Source organism: Sus scrofa, chromosome 2 (genome assembly GCF_054392235.1).
Source record: "Sus scrofa isolate SSC_HxYL_T2T_F1_AM1 chromosome 2, Sscrofa_HxYL_maternal_Yorkshire_Landrace_v2.0, whole genome shotgun sequence".
NCBI lineage: Eukaryota > Metazoa > Chordata > Mammalia > Artiodactyla > Suidae > Sus > Sus scrofa.
Genome location: NC_139384.1, coordinates 93,131,948 through 93,154,750, shown reverse-complemented (window position 1 = coordinate 93,154,750; position 22,803 = coordinate 93,131,948). Strand labels below are relative to the sequence as shown.

The window sequence follows — 22,803 nt, the reverse complement described above, 5'->3', positions numbered from 1 at the left end:
ATGTGTAGGAAAATCAGGTTGTCTCCATCAGGCTACGCTCTCTCCTCAAACATCTCAGCAGATGACCTTCGAAAGTGATAAACTATAATTTTCAAAATGTTCCATGACACCCTCATAGAAATAAAACGAATGCATGACCAAGATTTTATCCAGTTTATTAATGAGGAAACCACTTAAGATATGAAAACTGGCTCCAAGTGCAGTTGAAACGCTGGGCATTTTTAGCAACATTAAGACAAGATTGCTGGAAGGTGTTCCCATTGTGGCGAAGCAGAAACGAATCAGACTCGTACCTGTGAGGATGCCGGTTTGATCCGTGGCCTCGCTCAGTGGGTCGGGGATCCGGCAAGTTGTATCACTGAATGTATTTCCAGGGGGTGGCACTGAATGTATTCACATCTGTTAGGGGATGGCCTGTGGGATAATTCAGATGTTTACAAACCTGATAGTTGTAAAGAGAATAAAAATAGAGTGAAAAGCAGGACAAACACTGACTGTTACAAAATCCTTAAATTAGGTGCTCTCTTTAAAATTCAGATTTTTTTCTGTGACAGTCCTTTTCAGACTTACACACCTCGCTAGAGCTTTACGTTTACCATCTTACTTCTTTTAGTAGCGGAGGCTAGTAATAAAATTCAGGATGGAAACAATAACTTTCCACATGTTTTGTTTAGAAATTATTACAGTATGTATAATTGGTTTCAAAATAACAATAAAGGTATGAAAAAGGACTATAACATGATTGAAACTTCAGGTGGCCCTTTAGACAGGAGATGCAGTCATTTAAGAAAAGGGGTACAGAAAAAAAATAAAAATCATTGTATAAATTTTAGAAAAAAGTAAACCAGCTATAATGAAAAAAATCATCATATAAATTTAAAAAAAAGAGGTATGACCCACAGATTTGTGTAAATGTTCTTTGATTTAAGGAAATTGCAGGGGTTTATTGTCTTTCATGTAGATTTTCCTCTTTGAGACAGGAAAGTCTTTTCTGAGCTGTGTGAGAGGAGCTGTTGCACATAAACTCAATTCACCTACATTAGCATCATGCCAGTGATGGGAAGCAGGGAACTTTATTATTGGTGATTTTATTTATCCTCTGTGGATTGAAATTACAATTGGATACATCAGTATTACACTGTGAACAGACCATCCCACATTCTGCCTGCTGAGTTCTCTCTCCATGTTTTATTTTACACACACACACGCGCGCGCGCACGCACATGTGTGTGTGTGTGTGTGTACATACAGTTTGTCTTTCTAGGGCCACACCCACAGCATATGGAGGTTCCCAGGCTAAGGGTTGAATCAGAGCTGCAGCCACCAGCCACAGCCACAGCCACAGCCTACTCCGCAGCTCACAGCTTTTTTTAATTTACAAATTCACTGAAATTGTTCTCCATTCAGACAGATCCACTCATGTTACTTTATGAACCTGGCAAGTATCTTAAATCTGCACATGTTTCTGTTATTTCCCTCTTCACATCCCTGGAGAATAGTAGGATATATTACATATCCCAGAATCAATATGTGGAAAGCATCTTGAACACTTTCTTGGTGCTCAGTTGACTTTATATTCACCATCTTTTCTCCAAAAGCTTAAATATCTGAAACAAGAAATTTCCTCTAACAGTTATTCAATCTCCTGACACACATTTATTGAGCCCATACTCTGTGCTAGTCTGGACTGAGCCCTGTGACGCAGCAAAGACCCACAGAGACCCTGTGCTGCCCTACCCTGCCCTGCTCTGCCGCTCTTACCTGGGGAATCTGCATACCAGGCAGGGGATCTTTGCTCAAAATCATCTCCCTCATCCCAGACTCCCTGAGGACAAGTTAAAAATGGTCATCTATGGAGTTCCTGTTGTGGCGCAGCAGAAACGAGTCCTAGCATCTAGGAGGATGTGAGTTTGTTCCCTGGCCTTCATCAGTGGGTCAAGGATCTGGCATTGCCACAAACTGTGGTGTAGGTCGCAGATGCAGCTTGGATCTGGTGTTGCTGTGGCTGTGGTGTAGGCCGGCAGCTGTAGCTCTGATTGGACCCCTAGCCTGGGAACTTCGTATGCTGCAGGTGGGGCCCTGAAAAAGCAAGAAAAGAAAAAGAAAAAAAAGTCCTCTACTCATCAGGGTAGGCAGAAACTACTAAACTGAAAATCAATCCAAAACATTTTCCTATCAAAAACGACTACGTTGGTGCTAAGAACGCAAGGGACAACTTTTCATCTTAGACCCAAATGAACAAGTGAGTCTCTTGGACACAAAGAGTAGAATATATTAGAATCTCAATATAACAGAATGGAAGGGAGAGGCATCAAGCACTGAAAGAAGAGAAAAATCTTCAGATTTAGAAAAATCTCAATGTCTACTATAAAATAATCCATAGACATTTTATAGAGCGTGCTAAAGAGAGATCGTCATGGAAACTTACAATAAATAAAAGGGTGAGTGCCTTCCTCAAATAGAGAAAGGGTCCCTGAGGAAATAACAATTTATTCTGGTGCGGCTGAATGGGACAAGAAGAATCTGGAACACGAATAAGTGGAATCTGGAAGAAACAAGACCTAACAGAAAAACAACCCAGAACCAAAACAATGTCCCTTTAACAACTCTGGTAATGTTGAAAATGGACTAGAACATTGTTTTAGAAGGCATGTCGTATTTACAATTTGTTAAATATATTTAGAATCTTAGGGAAAAAAATGTCATGTACTGAATATGTCTAAGACTGGGTTTTTCATATGCCACTTTTCCTGCTATAGTGAAACATCTGTCCTCCTACAGACACAATAGAAACTCCTGCATCCTGCGGGGAACCAGAAGGCCCAGAAGCTCAGAGTGGTGGACAAAAGCTCCACCCCGAGGGCAGCTGGTTCTCAATTGCCACAGTGGAATCATCTGAAGAGGCTTAGAAAACACCAAGGTCCATGCCCTGCACCCCACCCCAGAGAGTCTTTTTTATCCACCTAAGATGCCATCTGGGGACATATGATAACCTTCCGGGTGATTCTAATGTACAGTCAAGGCTGAACACTGCTGCTCATGGGGCAATTAGCTCCTGGCTGGTGGAACCGGTATATTCCAAACTGCATCCTAACACTTGCCTCTCACTTTGTCATCCTGTCTACAAACAGATAACCAGAGCCAGTGTCGGGTAGGAAGGAATGGGGGGAAGAAAACTATTTCTGTGTCTTCAGGAAGCCAATGTCAAATCCCTAATACTTAGGCATTTTTAAGAATCTTATGAAAGAACCTGGTTTATCCTCTCTCTGGCCTGTTGGCACCTGCTCTGATTCTTTTGTAAAAATAAGTATGTTCCCTTTTGAGCCTCTGCGATGAAACAGAATTTCGAAACCCTCATTTTACCTTTTGTGAGTAATTCATCTCATCACTCAACAAGTTGTTAGCTTAACTCAATATCCTTTTTTAACCTTCGTTTCTGAAACAGTCCATGTCTGATGCCACGTGACTGTTTACTTCCCTTGCTAACTTTTTGGATAAAAAGAAGTCCTGAACACCCAGGGCAGTGGTTTGCACCCACCCATACCAACGAGCTTATCCTGTTATCCCTTTGTTCCAGGGCTTCCTGGGGGGCACAGACATTGACTAAAGCACTGGCATCCAGTACTCATGGCAGCTCACAGGGTTCATCCACAAAGCCAGGTAACTCCTCTTCCACGGTGTGTGTCTTGTTATGAAAACTTCTCTCAGAGTTCCCATTGTGGCTCAGCAGTAATGAACCCAACTATCATCCTTGAGGATGTGGGTTCAGTCCCTGGCCTTGCTCCGTGGGTTAAGGATCCAGCATTGCCATGAGCTGTGGTGTAGGTTGCAGATGTGGCTCAGATCTGGCATGGCTGTGGCTGTGGCTGGTGGCTGTAGCTCCGATTTGATCCCTAGCCTGGAAACTTCCATATGCCGCAGATGCAGCCCTAAAAAGAAAATTAAAAAAAAAGGAAAACTTCTCTCTCCTCTTACTTGGCTGTCCTGGTGTTTGCCCTTCTGCCAAGGAGACTGTCAATGAGAATGAAGTCAATGGTATGCAGCCCTGTCTCCATGAGCCTCTTCCTCAGAGGCCCCTCAGTTGCTTCAGGAACAGGTTGTCAGTATTTAAGGAAGAGCCCAGCCAGCTGAGCCAGAGTTTGGCCTGACTGCCCTCTCCAGAGAAGGAACCGCTCCCTCGGTGCCATTCTGGATTCTTCTTTTAACGTTAATGTCACCTTGCCTGTGTTGATGAGATGTTATAGGGCCCCTCCCAAGAGAGCCCTTGGTTAGCTCTCACGTGGTTGCCCACTTGGAGAGAAATCAAATATCTCAACCACTGTCATCCTATGAGAAAGAGCCTAACACAATTGTCAACCTTTGTGCTGGGTCATCATCACTGTGCCATGTGGATCCAGTCAATGCAATACAGATTAACTACCCACAAAGCAATGTGAGGTAACAGATAACCAGAGCCAGTGTTGAGTAGGAAGGAGTGGGGGGAAGAAAACTATTTCTGTGTCTTCAGGAAGCCAATGTCAAATCCCTAATACTTAGGCATTTTTAAAAGTTGATCTTTATTATTTTTCTGAATATAAAGTAATGTAAGATTTCCTGTTGTGGCTCAGCGGGATAAGGACCTAACATTGTCTCCTTGAGCATGTGGGTTCAATCCCTGGCCTCACTCAGTGGGTTAAGTCTCCAGTGCTGCTGTGAGCTGTGGCATAGTTTTCAGACGTGGCTTGGATCCAGTGCTGCCATGGATGTGCCAGAGGCTGGCAGCTGCAGCTCTGATTTGACCCCTAGCCCATGAACTTCCATATGCTGCAGGTATGGCAGTAAAAAGAAAAAAATGAATATATGCTTCTTGCATCTGTTGTTAGGATGCTTTTAGCTGTGAGATAAGACCCACCTAAGACGACTCGAACAAATAAGTGAGTGCATTGTTCACAGGGGAAGAAGTCCAGAGTTAGGTCCACTTTAATGTTAGTGGACAGAACAGCTCACCAATGTCAAGTAAGGCACAGATTCCTTCAGCTTCTGCACTCTGTTGGCCACCATTCAGCTTCATATTAAGTCTGGTGGCCCTGGGGGTCATAGTGTGACTGCCTCATCTCTGTCCACTGAGAGAAAGAGGTGTCCCACATCCCTTCCAACAGAGTGAGGAAGAACTTCCCTGGAAGTTTCCAGAAAAACCTCTCCTCTAGTCTCAGGGACTGCAGCTGGGTCATACGGTCACTTAACCAGTCATGGAGACTGAGGTTACCCTCGTACCCACCAGCCATACCCATTCGACTGAGGGTCAGCATCTTCGGGGCACCAGTGCCAGGGGGTCAGCATCTTCTGGAGTACCAGCACTGAGTGGGAAGAAGCACTGGCATTCCATTAAGAAGGAAAAAGAGGAACAAATACAACACCTATGAAATTCACTTTGGAGAGACCTGACCAGTCTCCTTAAGTAGATAAGCAAAATACTGAAGAGCTGAAAAGCTAACAGAGAAGACAGAAATGGAATGATAAAAAATAATTGTGGAGTTCCTGGAGTTCCCGTTGTGGCGCAGTGGTTAACGAATCCGACTAGGAACCATGAGGTTGCGGGTTCGGTCCCTGCCCTTGCTCAGTGGGTTAATGATCTGGCGTTGCCGTGAGCTGTGGTGTAGGTTGCAGACGCGGCTCGGATCCCGCGTTGCTGTGGCTCTGGCGTAGGCCGGTGGCTACAGCTCCGATTCAACCCCTAGCCTGGGAACCTCCATATGCCGCGGGAGCGGCCCAAGAAATAGCAATAACAACAACAACAACAAAAGACAAAAAGACAAAAAAAAAAAAAAATTGTGGAGTTCCTGTCGTGGCTCAGTGGTTAACGAATCCGACTAGGAACCATGAGTTACAAGTTTGATCCCTGGCCTCTCTCAGTGGGTTAAGGAGCTGGCGTTGCTATGAGCTGTGGTGTAGGTCACAGACGCGGCTCGGATCCCGAGTTGCTGTGGCTCTGGTGTAGGCTGGCAGCTACAGCTCCAATTAGACCCCTAGCCTGGGAACCTCCATATGCCGTGGAAGTGGCCCAAGAAATGGCAAAAAGACAAAAAGACAAAAACAAACAAACAAACAAGCAAAAAACTTGATTGGTTTGAAAGAGGGCAGGAAACGAGACATACTGCAACAAACAGACGGGACAAAAAGAAAGTAAATAGCAAGACAGTAGACTTAAATTCAATGTTAAATGTATAAGGACTAAACATTCCAGGAGACTAGACTAAGGGAATCAAGCAAGAATCATCTATTTTTTTAATCCATGCACATGACTTAGGGAAGTTCCCAGGCCAGGTATCAAATCTGTGCCACAGCAGTGATCAGAGCCACACCTGTGACAATGCCAGATCCTTAATCCACTGAGCCACCAGGGAACTCCCATTTATTACTATTTGAAAGAAACTTACTTTAAATATAAGGATGCAGACAGATTGAAAGTATTGAAAGATAGATTGAAACTCCTCTTTTGTTAATGTTTGATGGCATCCTAGATGGGAAAGGATGCCATCAAATATTAATAAAAGAGGAGTTTCCATGTGGCTCAGGGGGTTAAGTATCTGGCATTGTCACTGCAGTGGCTCAGGTTACTCTTGTGGTACCGGTTTGATCCCTGGCGCAGGAACTTCTGCATTAATGAGATTCCGAGGCTACACTATTCTGCTTTTATATGATGAATATTCATAACCTCCTCCTTCCCAAGTTATTTACACAGGCTGTCATTCTTTGGCAGAAATTTTCCATTCCCTATTCTTGTCTATATAATATAAGTGGGTCATTAATGTGCCAAGTCATAGATTTTCTTAAGCTTTGCACTTTGGGACTTAGTTCTAGCAAACGGGATTCTACGCCTTAAAAAAGGAAGTCCTGGGAATTCCCATTGTGTCTCAGTGGTAACCAACCTAACTAGTATCCATGAGGATGCAGGTTCGATCCCTGGCCCTGCCCAGTGGGTTAAGGTTCCAGTGTTGCTATGAGTTGTGATGTAGGCTGGAAGCTGCAGCTCTGATTCAATCTCTAGCCTGGGAATTTCCATATGCCCCAGGTACGGCCCTAAAAAGACCAAAAAAAAAAAAAAAAAAAAAAAAAGATAGAAAAAGGAAGCCCTGCTAATTGCAAATAATAATGAAAAGAGCTACTGATGCCAGAAAAAAAGATGAAATACTAAGCAACAATTTAAAAAATAATTTTAGGAGTTCCTGTCGTGGCGCAGTGGTTAACGAATCCGACTAGGAACCATGAGGTTGAGGGTTTGGTCCCTGCCCTTGCTCAGTGGGTTAACGATCTGGCGTTGCCGTGAGCTGTGGTGTGGGTCGCAGACGCGGCTCGGATCCCGCGTTGCTGTGGCTCTGGCGTAGGCCGGTGGCTACAGCTCCAATTTGACCCCTAGCCTGGGAACCTCCATATGCTGCGGGAGCGGCCCAAGAAATGGCAAAAACACCCCAAAAATAAATAAATAAATAAATAAAAATAAATAATTTTAGACAAATTTGGAAGCTGAAATTTCTCTTTTTTTCCTTTTTTCTTTTTTTTTCTTTTTAGGGCCGCGCCTGCCGCATATGAGGTTCCCAGGCTAGGGGTTGAATCAGAGCTACAGCTGCTGGCCTATGCCAGAGCCACAGCAATGCCAGACCCTAGCCTCTTCTCTGACCTACGCCACAGCTCACGGCAACACCGGATCCTTAACCCACTGAGCAAAGCCAGGGATCGAACCCACAACTTCCTGGTTTCTAGTCGGATTCGTTTCTACTGTGCCACAATGGGAACTCCTGGAAGCTGGAATTTCTAAGAATGAAATCCTGCTTTATATTTAGTAACCATAAAATTTTCCTCATGAGAATGCCTATAAAAAGTCCTTTTCTGAGGTATATCTGGCTTTCAAAGTTTGGTGCTGTTCCTGAAAAACGCAGCTTTTAGTCTATATATATGCTGACTGTTAGTCATGGAAAACTCGATTCACATTGAGATTTGTGACCCTAGAAGGTATCAACGACATTCTTCTTTGTTAAAAACAAATAGTCTCAGATCTTCTTTCTCTACTCTCCCTTGGGACATAAAAGTAAGTCAATAGAGGACTAGTTCATTTGTCCTTAAACAAGGTGTTCCAGGAAGTTTACTCTGATAATTTGTCATTGTCTTTCAGCTTGAGGCTCACTTTTCCAGAGCAGACATATTTTATTTTCTGGGTAGTTAAATTCACCAGTTCCCTGTTGCTCCCAAAACAATGTCTCAAATCCCCTCCCTTTAATGAAGCCAAAAAGCCCAAGTGCTTCCTTTCCTAGATTCATTCTCCTTTACCTGCCCTCCCTCCTCCCAGCCTCCCTTGCAGCTAGAATGCAAGTAGGTGATGAGGGTTTAACCCATCAGATGCTCCAACTCCAGATTTTTGAATTGGAGACACAGACCACGAAGGACAGTAGAGCCCATAGTAGTGACGGCAGTGACCACAGCAATATCCAGTTCCTGCAAACTGTAGATATTATATGAAATGCCACAGCCTGTCCTCACTGGCCCGATGTTGGCTATGGCCTTGCAGCTGCCCAGTGTCCTTGGTTCCTAGCCTTCCTCCAACCTGCTTTGCAAGACGTCCTGGTGTTTCTGTGAACCAATGGCTTTTCAGTCCTTTTTTTTTTTTTTTTTTCCTGTTTAAACAGACTTGGTTCCTGACACCAAAAGTGCTGACAGAGGGAAACAAGAAGAAAATCCTTTTCTCAGACTGTGTCGCACTTTGCCCTCTGAGCACCAACAGTCCTTCATGAAAACAGCTCCTTATGTATAAACAATATACACACGAAAACAGGTCCTTATGCACAAACATCTCATAACAGCTGCATGTAAAACAAACAAAAACAACCCAATCAAAAAATGTGCAGAGGACCTAAATTTGCATTTCTCTAAAAAAGACATACAGGCGGCCAACAGACACATGAACAGATGTTCCACATCTCTCATTTTAGAGAAATGCAAATGAAAGCTACAATGAGGTATCACCTCACACTGGGCAGAATGGCCATCATTGAAATGTCTGCAAATAATAAATACTGGAGAAGTGGTGGAGAAAAGGGAACTCTCCTATGCTGTTAGTGGGAATGTAAACTGCTGCAGCCACTGTGGAGAACAATATAGAGGTACATTAAAAAACTAAAAACAGGAGTTTCCATTGTGGCGCAGTGGTTAACGAATCTGACTAGGAACCATGAGGTTGCGGGTTTGGTCCCTGCCCTTGCTCAATGGGTTAACGATCTGGCGTTGCCGTGAGCTGTGGTGTGGGTCGCAGATGCGGCTCGGATCCCACGTTGCTATGGCTCTGGCGTAGGCCAGTGGCTACAGCTCCAATTCGACCCCTAGCCTGGGAACCTCCATATGCCTCGAGTGTGGCCCTAAAAAACAAAACCAAAAAACCCTAAAAATAGGAGTTCCCTGGTGGTCTAGTGGTTAAGGATCTGACCATTGTCACTGCTGTGGCACAGGTTTGATCCCTGGCCTGGGAACTTCTGTATACCACAGGTGCAGCCAAAAAAGAAAACATAAAACTAAACTAAAAATAAAGCTACCATATGATCCTGCAATCCCACTATTAGGAATATATCTGGAGAAAACCAATCTTCATGGCAGCACTGTTTACAACAGCAAAGACATGGAAGCAACATAAATATCCATTGACAGATGAATAGATTAAAAAAAAGGTGTGTGTGTGGGGGGGTGTATACATACATATATGTGTATATATAATGGAATAGTATTCAGCTATAAAAAAGAATGAAATAATGCCATTTGCAGCAACATGGATGGACCTAGAGAGATACTCATACTAAGTGAAGTCAGTCAGAAGGACAAAAACAAATTGATAGCACTTTACATGTGGAATCTTTAAAAATGATGCAAATAAACTAATTTATAAAAGAGAAATAAACTAACAGACATAGAAAACAAACGTAGGGTTACCAAAGGGGGAGGGGAGAGGAATAAATCTGGAATTTCTGATGAAGAGATATACACTACTATAAATAAAGTAGATAAACAACAAAGACCTATTGTAGAGCACAGGGAACTATATTAAATATCTTGTAATAACCTATAATGGAAAACAATCTGAAAAAGAATATACGCGTATAACTTGATCACTTGGCTGTATACCTGAAACTAACACAACATTGTAAATCAACTATACTTCAATTTAAAAAAAACAAACAGCTCGGTTAGCCCTGGTTGTGTTTGCTCACCCGCCCCCGCTCCCCCTTTCCAGGCAGATTCCAGAGGACCAGCCCAGCAGCCAGGATCAGACATTCCCTTCACTCTCCAATCCCCACTGCCTCAACCTCCTCAAACCTGCCCAGAGAAGAGCCTCCACCCTGGACCACATGGCTCCCATCAGTAGACTCACTGGAGCCACCCATCCCACTCATTCATCCATCTGCCCAGACACGTATGACTGCACGGCCAGGACACAACTTGTGCCTGGCTTAACATCCTCTACTTATTGAGAAACTGGTTACTTTGGGAAATGATCTTTTTTCTAAAGTCTCTTCTAGATGGTCTTTGGCAGGACTAAAGGATTCCTGCTGAGCCTGACACCTGCTTCCTCAAGGCTTGGACCCTAATGATTTCCTTCTTTCCTCCCTCCTTCGCTTCCTCCTGCTTCCCACCAGCACTCATTGAGTTTCCCTAAGACTGAGGCGAGATGACAGAGCCTCAGCTCAGCCCTCCCTCAGAAAGCTCTCACTTTACCTGAGGGATGTTTTGTAAATCCCTGCACATCAGCGTCGTCAAGGCTCTTCCTTCTCGTGTAGGTGACGGATATCTCCCCTCTTTCTGATGCAAAGGAAATGCCTTCAGATCTGAATCATAAAACAGGTATTTTTTTTTTACATTTACATACACACAGATCTTTTTACATTTTTCAAAAAGAAATAAAATGGCTCTGCAGGAGTTCCCACTGTGGTGCAGGGGAAACACGTCCAACTAGTAACTATGAGGTGACAGGTTCAATCCCCGGCCTCGCTCAGTGGATTATGGATGCCGCATCGCTGTGGCTGTGGTGGAGGCTGGCAGCTGTAGCTCTGATTCGACCCCTAGCCTGGGAACCTCCATATGCTGAGGGTGTGGCCCTAAAAAGCAAAAAAGAAAGAAAGAAAAAAAGACTCTGCAAAACAAGAATCATTTGGCTGTGTCCAGGAGCCACCCAATAACACCTTCTCTGCCTTTCACCCATGGCTTCACGGCACCTAAAGTATAAGTAGGGCTTTCCCAGACTGTAGCTCCTGGAAAACTTTGCCTGCATGGCAGGTGCAGGTAAACTCCGAGTAACCAAGCTGGTGAGGCTAAAAGTGGTTTCCTATGTCACACTTAGTCCCTCGGGGTTCCTGGGGGCCAATGATCATGCACAAGAACGGCTCAGGTACATTCACTGCCAATCACCTCCAATAACTTTCCATAAATGTCAGTGTGCTTGTATTAACACATGCATATGCCACACACACACACACACACACACACACACAAACACACGATAGCTTCCCTATAAAGATGTATTTTAATAAAGTTAACTACAGCCATGAACACACATCGTCTCCAATTTAAATAAATATATACAGAAGTCCCAGTCGTGGCTCAGCAGAAACAAATCTGACTAGTATCCATGAGGATGCAGGTTTAATCCCTGGCCTTGCTCAGTAGGTTAAGGATCTGGTGTTGCTGTGGTTGTGGTGCAGGCCGGCGGCCACAGCTCCATTTCGACCCCTAGCCTGGGAATATGCCATGGCTGTGGCCCTAAAAAAGACATGAACAAACGAATAAGTAAACTTAAAATTTTTTGCCCTAAAAGTTCTAAGTAGGCTAAACTATTTACAAAATAATAAAAGCCAACAATACTTTTCATTCCCACTGAAGATGATTTTCCATGACCTTGACTTGCCGTGATCTGATTTCCATGACAGATTTTTCACGGGCCGCAAGCCCTCCAGGTCAGATTTTCTTCATCTCCTGGAGCCAGGGTCACACACACTTGCAGCCCTTCTGTCAGACACCTAGTCAGGACCCGGGAAGGATTATTTCAAACCAGGGCCATGAGAAGCAGAAGGAGAAAGGAAACCCCAAGTGACAGACCCACAGAAGAGTCTCCACCTTCCTTGAGGAGGCCTGGGTCTGCTCCCTGAAGGGTCCCGGAGGCTCATTTCAGAGACCACTGGGGGCTCTGAGGTTTAGCTGCCTAAAGACAGGGGTTCATGCCCCAGCTTGGGAGGTGCCCCCATACCTGCCAGGTGAAGGCACACCTGGGAGAAAGTTGAGGCTGCTCTTGGGTGGACTTCCTGAGAACCTGGGCACCAAACTCACACCCACTCATGGAGCAGACCTGAATGTCATTGCCAGTGGCTTAATCGCAGTCTTGAAGATAACAGTTTCTCATTATTATTATTTTTTACTATGCAACTGATGTTTCTTATAGAGTATCAGAAAATGCAAATAAGCAAAAAGAGAAGGAAGGAGATTGTCTTCAGGGTTACAAGTTTATTTCTTTTTGGTCTTTTTGTCTATTTAGGGCCGCGCCTGGGTCATATGGAGGTTTCCCAGGCTAGGGGTCCAATCAGAGCTGCAGCTGCCAGCCTACACCACAGCCACAGCAACTCAGAATATGAGAGTCATCTGCAGCCTACACCCAGCTCATGGCAATGACGGATTCTCAACCCACCGAGCAAGGCCAGAGATCAAACCCGTGACCTCATGGCTGCCAGTTGGGTTCACTAACCGCTGAGCCACAACGGGAACTCCAACAATTTGTCATTATTTTTTAAACCTTAAAATAGCCCCAATTCTTTACATCACATAGACTTTGATCCAAACCTTTGATTTCATTCCAAATTATTCTAAAAGACAAAAAATTTTTAATTGTAGAGATCTTTTTTACTACCACAGGCACTTGCCAAAACCAGCCCCGAATATTGGTTGAATGAGTCTCATCATACTTGTATAAAGCTTTTAACAGTTAACCAAAATTCTTCCTCCTACTGTCTCATTTGATGCACCCAGGAGTCTCGAGGAGGTGGAAGGCTTAGTGAATGCATCCATTTAACAATCAACGTAACAGAGACCCAGTGAGGCACAAGCCTTGCACAGCTAGTAGACAGTAAAGGAGCCAGACCTCTCCAGCTTGTGCTCTGTACCTGCTCAAAATAGAAATACACAGAGAAATGTTCCCTGACATTTTCCAGGCTGAAACACTGAGGCACGGAAAACCTAGTTTACCTATCTTATGTGGTCTGCTATTAACTTATGATTTGAAATGAAAGCTAACTATGAATAATTTTGTATCTATACTTTCCAAAAGGAGAGAAAGAGAGAGAGAATCAGGACTAAATTATGTAAGCTATAAGAGTCTTTTTTTTCTCAGCAGGCAAAATGTAGGCAATAAGCACAGCTGCTGCAAGGCTGTACTGCCGGCTCTCATCTCCTTTGTATGATAGTAACATTTTCAACAAACTGTTTATCACTGGGATTTAGTAAATCAAACTATATTTTTAAAAACCAGAGTCATTATTTAAGGACCTAATGTGAAAATCTTATGTAAGCTGAAGAATTAGTGCCTAATATTTCTTTCATACAAATATACCCTGTTTCCACAATTCTAAAGTACACTCTATTCTTTTTTCTCATTCTAACCTAAGATCAGCATGCATCTGTGAAAGGATGCAGTCAATGTGTCCTACAATAACTGTCCACCAGGTGGCAGTCGTGAGGCAATAATAGGAAACTCCATTGACGCCTTCAGGCAGAATAGAAACATTGCCCACCTCAAAAGCATCTTAGACATGATGAAATACATAATGGCTTCCTTGAAGCAAGATACAATAAGTGCTGATTTTGAATAGCACTAGGACCTAGGTTATACTCTAATCCTAGCTTTAGAAGTCACGAAAAGCGTGAACCTGTGAGATCTCAGGCACCCCAACTTTCACCCCAATAAAAGCCCAACCCTAGAATCCACCCCTCCCCCCAACCCATGGCAGCCTTGCTGTGTGATCCCAGGAGTGCTATGTACCCTCCAGGACTTTCCAGTAGCAAATCTTGTTTTTTCAAAATTCCCTGGTACAACAGATTGTTGCCAGGTTTCAATTTGCAACTAGAATAGGAACCTCAAGGGCAGGTCCAGCCACAGCACTGGTTGGGAAATGTTGTGTGGGCCTTGTCACAAATAGTACCTGTCCAGGTGAGTGCCCCCAGGCATTGCTAGCGGATAGCATCACTATCCATAGGCTGAGACCATACACAAAAGAACTATTTCTCCTAAATAGCTCACATCACTATTTCATGATGTTTTATACTTGGTGGCTTACATAGAAAATTGCAAATACACATTCTGCACCAGGCATACAATTATTTCCTTCTTCTCCACTCCAGGCTTCTGTCAATCTGTCCTCACTGCACATTATATAAGCACACCAATCAGTATGATAAAAATGTCCCTAAAAGGGCAGCCAATAAGACATGACATATTTCATGAAAAGAAAAGGAAAAAAAGTTCAGCAATAACTGAAATGTCAACATGGTTTGAAAGAAACCCTATTAGCAATACAAAGATGCTATGCTTGTGATAAGCTTAATTAACAAAATAATAAAGCCTTTTAGAAAAAATACTAATAAAACATTCTGGTGTTGAAAGCTTCTCTCTGATGAGTTGGAAAAGCAAAGAAAAATAATCCAGTTTAGAAAGATTTTGTTTATCCTTCTTTCCTAGAGTTGGAGCCAACAATTCTGATAGTTTGGATTAGCTCTTAATATTTCTAACCATTTGAGCATTCAAATCAACAGTGCACATCTGGGAATAGGCTGTATCACCACAGATACAGACTGTGGAATGAAGCTTCTCCACCCCTAAGTCACAAGCCTTCTCTCCCACCACTTTGACCAGCAGCCTTTAGCAAAAGGGTAAAAGGAAGTCAGCGACCCCAAGACATTAACACAACCAGGACCTGCACATGGTGCCCATGGGACTTCCTTCTGCCCCAGAGTTTCTAAGAGCTCAGCTGCCCACTAAATGTACAGTCTTGTAACCAAGTAACCCATCCCATTATGCAGCTTAGTCACTTTTTTATTATTATTATTAATTTTTTTTATGGCTGCAGCTGCAGCATATGGAGGTTCCCAGGCTGGAGGTCAAGTTGGAGCTGCAGCTGCCAGCCTGCACCACAGCCACGGCAACACCAGATCCAAACCCTGTCTGCAACCTACACCGCAGCTCAGCGCAACGCCAGAACCTTAACCCACTGAGTGAGGCTAGGGATGGAACCCTCATCCTCATGGATACTAGTCGGATTCGTTACTACTAAGCCACAACAGGAACTCCCCACTTAAAAACAAAACAAAACAAAACAAAACAAAACAAAAACTACATTATTATCAAAATTGATACAGTGAAACAATGACAGAGCAGGGTGGGCAGGTTAGTGTGGGTAAGAGGCTCACACAATTCTTGAGGCTTGAGAGAGACGAGACAAGTCTTTTTATCTGGAAACCTCTTTTAGGCTTGAAAGAGAGTTCCTGTGTTCATTTATCCATTAACTTGACAAGTTCATAGTGTCTCCGTACTGCTATGTATAAGATTCACACTATAGGGAAAATAATTGGTGTTTTAGAGTCAAATGGACCTGGATTCGACTGCTGACATCAACAACGCTTTTCCTGAGACTGAATTTCCTCACCTGTTAAGTTAAAATAACATGATCTTTGAGGGTCTTCCTAAGGATCTGAAATAATGTATATAAAATTCCTGACACCTAGTCAATAATAAATGAGAGCTATAGTTACTACAATTTCTTATTAACATTGTCTCTGTTAAGCAGTCTAAGTCCCCTCTTCAACCCTCCATATTGACCTGGAGGTGATTCTTCCTCTCAACCAACTTCTTCATCTTGACAGCGAGAAATTCATGTTTCCACCAGCTTTTTCTTAACTCGGCTCAACCATGTCAGTTCACAGCCCCTAACAAAGACTTCTTCCTTGATGGAACATTAACCAGGCTCCTGCTATTACCTAGCAAGGGGTCACTGCCTGACACCTAGAAGCCAAGACCAGGGCACTGGCTTTTGAAAAAAGAAAAGGTTCACTCTGTGTTGTACATTCTGTGGGCTTTGACAAATGTATAATGACACATATCCACCCTTACGGTGTCACATAGAAGAGTTTCACTGCCTAAAATCCCCTGGGCTGCACCTATTCATCCCTTTCTCCTTCCCCTGAGCCTCTGGCAACCACTAACTTTTTCACTTTTTTTAAATAGTTTTGACTTTTCTAGAATGTCATGTCGTTAAAATCATATAGAATATAGTCTTTTCATATTGGCCTCATTCATTTAACTATACACATTTAAGCTTCCTCTATGTCTTTTTTGTTGTTTGATAGCTCATTTCTTTCTCTCTCTCTTTATTTTTCATGGCCATCCTGTAGCATATGAAATTTCCTGGGCCAGGGACTGAATCTGAGTTGCAGCTGCAACCTATGATGCAGCCACAGCAAAACCAGATCCTTTAACCCACAGTGCTGAGTTGAGGAGCCAAGCCATGCCTCTGCAGCGACTCGACCTGCTGCTGTCAGATTCTTAACCCACTGCGCCACAGCAGAAACTCTAGCTCATTTCTTTTTATTGCTGAGCACTATTCCATTGTATGAATTTACTGTAGTTTGTTTTTCCATTCACCTACTGAAAAACATCTTGGTTGCTTTGAAGATTTGGCAATTACAAATAAAAGTATAACAAACATTCATATACAGATTTTTGTATATGAATCCCCCTACTTTTTTTTCTTTTTTTTTTTTTTTTTTGCTATTTCTTGGGCCGCTCCCATGGCATATGGAGGTTCCCAGGCTGGGGTTTAATTGGAGCTGTAGCCGCCAGCCTATACCAGAGCCACAGCAACACAGGATCCAAGCCGCGTCTGCGACCTACACCACAGCTCACGGCAACGCTGGATCGTTAACCCACTGAGCAAGGGCAGGGACCGAACCCACAACCTCATGGTTCCTAGTCGGATTCGTTAACCACTGCGCCACAATGGGAACTCCAGAATCCCCCTACTCTTGATGTGTAATGGAGTTCCCCTTAGTAACTTTCCATCTGCTGACCCCTCACTCTGCTTGCTGGCCATAAATTCCGGGGTGCCTTCGTGTATTCAGAGTTGAGTTCAGTCTCTCTCTCCTCTTGCAGTAGTCTCACATGGAGTCTTCCTTACCATTCTAACAAGTGTCAGGGAGTTCCCATTGTGGCTCAGTGGTAACAAATCTGATCAGTATCTAGGAGGACACAGGTTTGATCCCTGACCTTTCTCAGTGGGTTAAAGATCTGATGTTTCTGTGAGCTGTACTGTAGGTTGCAGACATGGTTTGGATCTGGTGTTGCTGTGTCTGTGGCGTAGGCCGGCGGCTGCAGCTCCAATTCAACCCCTAGCCTGGGAACTTCCATGTGCTGCAGGTGCGGCCCTAAAAAGACAAAAAAAAAAAAAAAGAAAAAAAAAAAGAAAGAAATGTAAACCATTCTTTTTTGTTGTTGTTGTTGTTGTTTTGGTTTTTTGTCTTTTCTAGGGCCGCTCCCATGGCATATGGAAGTTCCCAGGCTAGGGGTAGAATTGGAGCTGTAGCCGCTGGCCTACGCCAGAGCCACAGCAATGTGGGATCTGAGCCATGTCTGCGACCCACACCACAGCTCACGGCAACGCCGGATCCTTAACCCACTGAGCAAGGCCAGGGATCAAACCCGGAACCTCATGGTTCCTAGTCGGATTCATTAACCACTGCGCCAGGATGGGAACTCCTCCAGAAATGTAACCATTCTAACAAGTGTCAGAATCATTTTTCTTTTACATCCCTCTGCCTGTCTTTGACTAGATGGAGTCACTGCCTATTAAGACAGAAAATGGTACTTGGCCTCTTATAGAGTCAGGATGTGTCAGCAGAGGGCCCAGCTGATTCCTCTGAAGCAGGTCCACCACTAGTCTACCCACCACACTGGGCAAACACTCTGCTTCTGAAACAGAATCACAGAGCTGGTTGCCCTTGGAGCCCTGGAGGAAGCAAGATGGCTCCACTCCAGGCTCAGGCCTCCGCCGGCATTGCTGTGGCTCTCCACCACTGTCTTTGCCTCCCTTTGGAGGCCGGCCCGCACCCTCTCTCAGTTGATTCCCCTTATTAGAACTCCCCCCTCCCCCATTTCCCCAGTCCCCTGGAGCCTTGCTGAGTGACCCGCTGACAAAAGGATTGAACTGCTGATGCTGATTCTAGGGTCTTCCTCTCAGAGTCACACTTGCAGTGCATCTTGGACTTTTGATGTCTCAGTTTGAAGAGCTGGCAGAGGCCTTGGTGCTCAGCAAGTCTTGTGTTTTCCCCATGATAGCAGTGAGCTGAGGCCCTTACTAAATTGAGGTTACTAGGCATCTGGCCCTTGATATTCCAAATCTGGGTTAGGGCCCAGGAACGTAGGGTTTTAAGAAACACTGTAAGTGAGACACATGCACCCGCATGTTCACTGCAGCTCTATTTACAATAGCCAAGACATGGAAACAACCCAAATGTCCATCGACAGATGATTGGATTAGGAAGATGTAGTCTATATACACAATGGAATACTACTCAGCTATAAAAATGAACAAAAGAATGCCGTTTGCAGCAACATGGATGGAACTAGAGACTCTCATACTGAGTGAAGTAAGTCAGAAAGAGAAAGACAAATACCATATGATATCACCTATATCTGGAATCTAATATAAGGCACAAATGAACCTTTCCACAGAAGAGAAAATCATGGACATGGAGAACAGACTTGTGGTTGCTGAGGGGGAGGAAGTGGGGTGGTTGGGGAGCTTGGGGTCAACAGATACAGACTATTGCCTTTGGAATGGATTAGCAATGAGACCCTGCTATGTAGCACTGGGAACTATGTCTGGTCACTTATGATGGAGCATGAAAATGTGCGAAAATAGAATGTGTACATGTATGTGTAACTGGGTCACCATGCTGTACAGCAGGGAAAAAAATGTATTGGGGAAATAACTATTTAAAAGAAGAAGAAGAAACACTGCAAGGGGAGTTCCCATCATGGCGCAGTGGAAACCCAAATCCGACTAGGAATCATGAGGTTGCAGGTTCAATCCCTAGCCACACTCAGAGGGTTAAGGATCCAGCACTGCCATAAGCTGTGGTGTAGGCTGCAGACATGGTTTGGATCTGGCACTTCTGTGGCTCTGGCATAGGGCGGCAACAGCTCCAATTAGACCCCTGGCCTGGGAACCTTCATATTGCAACCCTAAAAAGACAAAAGACAAAAAAAAAAGAAAAAAGAAAAGAAACACTGCAAGGGATTATCACCTTCAGAGACGATTGGGAGACACTGAAATTCTACCATAACCCTGATTATTTTACAGAAGAGGAAGCTAAGGCCTGCACAGGAGCAATGGCTCACCCAAGGCCGCCCACTCCTCCTTGGCAGATCCAAGTCCAGGGTCAGGTTACTGTCTCCAGGGCAATGTCTATGCCCTTCAATCTGCAGCCTCTGCTCAGGGAAGCAGGAGGCTCAAGCTGGGAGCTTGGGCACTAGATTGGCCAGAGGGTGAGGAGGAGTCCACTCCATCAGTAATGACCCCTCTTGAAACACCCTGTTTCATGGCTGCAGGTGGGTCAGCCTCCCATTTAATACAGGAGACTAGCAGGCCTTCAGGAATAATGACTGTTGCTGTGGATCTGGTCCCTGTCCTAAGGGTCAGGAGAGCTGGCTACAGTCACTAGTGACCTTGAACTAGAGCCACTGTATCCATCTAGGCCCCAGTGTCTTCATGTATAAAATAAGGTAACTGAACTAGATTAGGGTCTCAAAATTTTCCCAAGAAGGAGAGTCCCCGTGAAGGGCCGAGGAGCTCAGGCAGAGTTGCAGTAAGAATTGGGGCTGATGTTAGAGAAGAAAAAGGAGGAAGAAACAGCATCTGTGGGCAGTTCTCAGTGTGAGCCGCCCTGGAAGACAAGAAAACTTTCCTCCAGTATAAGTTCCTTGAACAAGGTAATGAATGGACCCCTTCACATTCTTGGAAAATTATCACAGACCCTCAACCATCATTCAAATTTTTATTACAGTGTTACTTCTATATGTACAACCATAAAACAATGTATAAAATCCATTCTTATAGGAGTTCCCTTTGTGGCTCAGCGGTTAACGAACCTGACTAGGATCCATGAGGACATGAGTTCAATCCCCGGCCTCACTCAGTGGGTTAAGGATCCAGCACTGCTGTGAGCTGTGGCGTAGATTGAAGGTGTGGCTTGGATCTGATGTTGCTGTGGCTGTGGCATAAGCTGGCAGCTGTAGCTCTGATTTGACTCCTAGCCAGGGAACCTCCATATGCTGTACCTGTGGCCATAAAAAGCAGATAAAGTAAAATAAAATCCATTCCTTTTTTTTTTTTTTTGTCTTTTTGCCTTTTTTTGAGCCGCTCCCGCAGCATATGGAGGTTCCCAGGCTAGGGGTCCAATCAGAGCTGTAGCCGCTGGCCTACACCAGAGCCACAGCAATGCAGGATCCGAGATGCGTCTGCGACCCACACCACAGCTCACGGCAACGCTGGATCCTTAACCCACTGAGCAAGGGCAGGGATCGAACCCACAACCTCATGGTTCCTAGTCAGATTCGTTAACCACTGCGCCACGACAGGAACTCCAAATCCATTCTTATAGATAACTGCTAACTGTAGAACAAAACTAAAATCAGATACCATAAAGGCAATAAAATGCAAATTCATGATATTACATGAATGTGACAGGTAAGTGGATGATATTGTCTGGCAGAAACTCAATTGCCAGTTTGGGGTTGATAGCAGCAAAGTGTTAGCTCAGTGCTGGTCCTATATTAAGACTTTTTCTCTGTTGTGATTTTGAAAATATAGCTCCCCCCAAACATCAGTTTGAACACGACCCAGAGGTATTAACATACCCCAGCTTTGACTGTAGTTTAGGAGAAGGAGACCTTTCACTTAGCCACAAACTCTGCAAGTGAGCAATGCCCATGTCACTTGATAACTCTGTAAAGTTTTCTCTTTCATTTGAAGATATGTGTCTGCATTCAGTGGGCAACTAATCCAATTATTGTTACACTCCAGAACAGAGCCATTTTTCAAGGCATACTGACTACTAAAATTATTGTTAATTGAATGGTTGAAAATTGAGATTTTTCAAAGACTGAGACCACAGGGCACATCCACTGGAAATGTAAACATGGACGTTATGGGGCAAGTTCCTTCTTAGTCTGACATGTCTATGTTTGGTGTGTTCTGAGATGATTCAATTCGCTCACATTTCTGGGTTCAGCCTGATGCAAAAAAAATCTCTCTCAGGGATGTAGCACACCAGGAAGTCAATTGAATTTTACTTGGTATAAACTCAGTAATAAACACAAATCAAAGGATAAACACAGGATTCTGATGACCAGAGCACGACTGAAGGGTGGTCCTCTAGACGATTCAGAATCTGTTTCTAGTAACTGATACAGATTATCATCACCATGGAAACCAAAACTTTCATTTTCTTTTTTTTTTTTTTGGTCTTTTTTTCTTTTTGCTTTTTCTAGGGCCGCTCCCTTGGCAAATGGAGGTTCCCGGGCCAGGGGTGTAATCAGAGCTGTAGCCACTGGCAGACATGCGGGATCCGAGCCGTGTCTGCGACCCACACCACAGCTCCCAGCAACGACGGATCCTTAACCCACTGAGCTAGGCCAGGGATTGAACCTGCAACCTCATGGTTCCTAGTCAGATTCATTAACCACTGAGCCACAGCAGGAACTTCCCCCAAATCTTCATTTTCATACGGAATGTACAGGTCCTTGAGAAATTGTCCAACTCTGAGAAAGGGGAGTTCAGCAGGAAAAGTTAAACTCTGTCAAGAACTGGCTCTGGAAGTTTGGGTCAGTGTTCACATCTTTGGGGATCTGTTTCCTTGTCTCTGAAAGCATCCTACAATCCCCCTTCCCTCACGAGCTCACTCTGAAAGGGAACGAGGCGTGTATGAGAAGGCATTTAACCCTCACAAGGCTAACAGATGGAAAACACAATCACGGTGGCAGTGAAATTGACAGCACTAATGGCCTGAACCTAGCCAGAACACAGATTGGGACTTGAACCCATGTGCTGGGACTTAAGCCCAGCCAAAATCCCCCAGATTGGGACTCGAACCCAGCCTAAAGCCAGATTGGGACTTAAACCCACAGTTTTAAATCCGAGTTACTCACCCTGTGTCTGGACTCACTAAGGTTCAGGTTCTTTACGCCTCCGTGCAGGAGGAATTCAGCAAGAGACAAGGTGAGAGGCAAGAAACAGATTTAATAGGATAGGACGCTTAATAAGAGATGCAAGCGGGCAGGAAGGAAGCTCTGCCCTGAGGCTCCGGTGGGCCAGTCTTATCATCCTAGGGGCACGGGGGCTGGAAAGGCCCGCCTCTTCCTTTTTGGGAGTAGCAGCTCCTCCTTAACATCCAGTAAGGTTTGTATTCCAATCAGCTGAAGGGCGGTCTTCAAACTCTAGCCCTTGGTCTGAATCTAAATGCAGACCTCATCCCATCCCCCACCCAAAGACCTGAGGCAGTTCTAGCACCTCCACTAGTTAAGCAAGCCTGCCTTGTTCTGGCGGTTTTCCTAAACTACAGTGGTCGCTCCCAGCATCTCCCAGGTTTCCCTCATTATCTATGATCTCCTACTGGGACTTCTACAACCACCTGTGCCTCCTCTATCCCTGGCAGCAGGGCCACTAGATTATAGACTAGAGGTTGACCTCCAAA

At 44.3% G+C, this 22,803-nt stretch overlaps 1 long non-coding RNA gene across 1 annotated transcript; it reads right to left on the bottom strand.

Annotated features, from left to right (window-relative positions):
• Positions 1-286: 286 nt before the first annotated feature.
• LOC146405578 (uncharacterized) lies at positions 287-22,344 on the bottom strand. Its single transcript, XR_014838055.1, has 3 exons — positions 22,259-22,344; positions 10,735-10,844; positions 287-414 (listed from the first exon to the last, which is right to left on the bottom strand). It is a non-coding gene; the product is annotated as an uncharacterized LOC146405578 (long non-coding RNA).
• Positions 22,345-22,803: the final 459 nt, after the last annotated feature.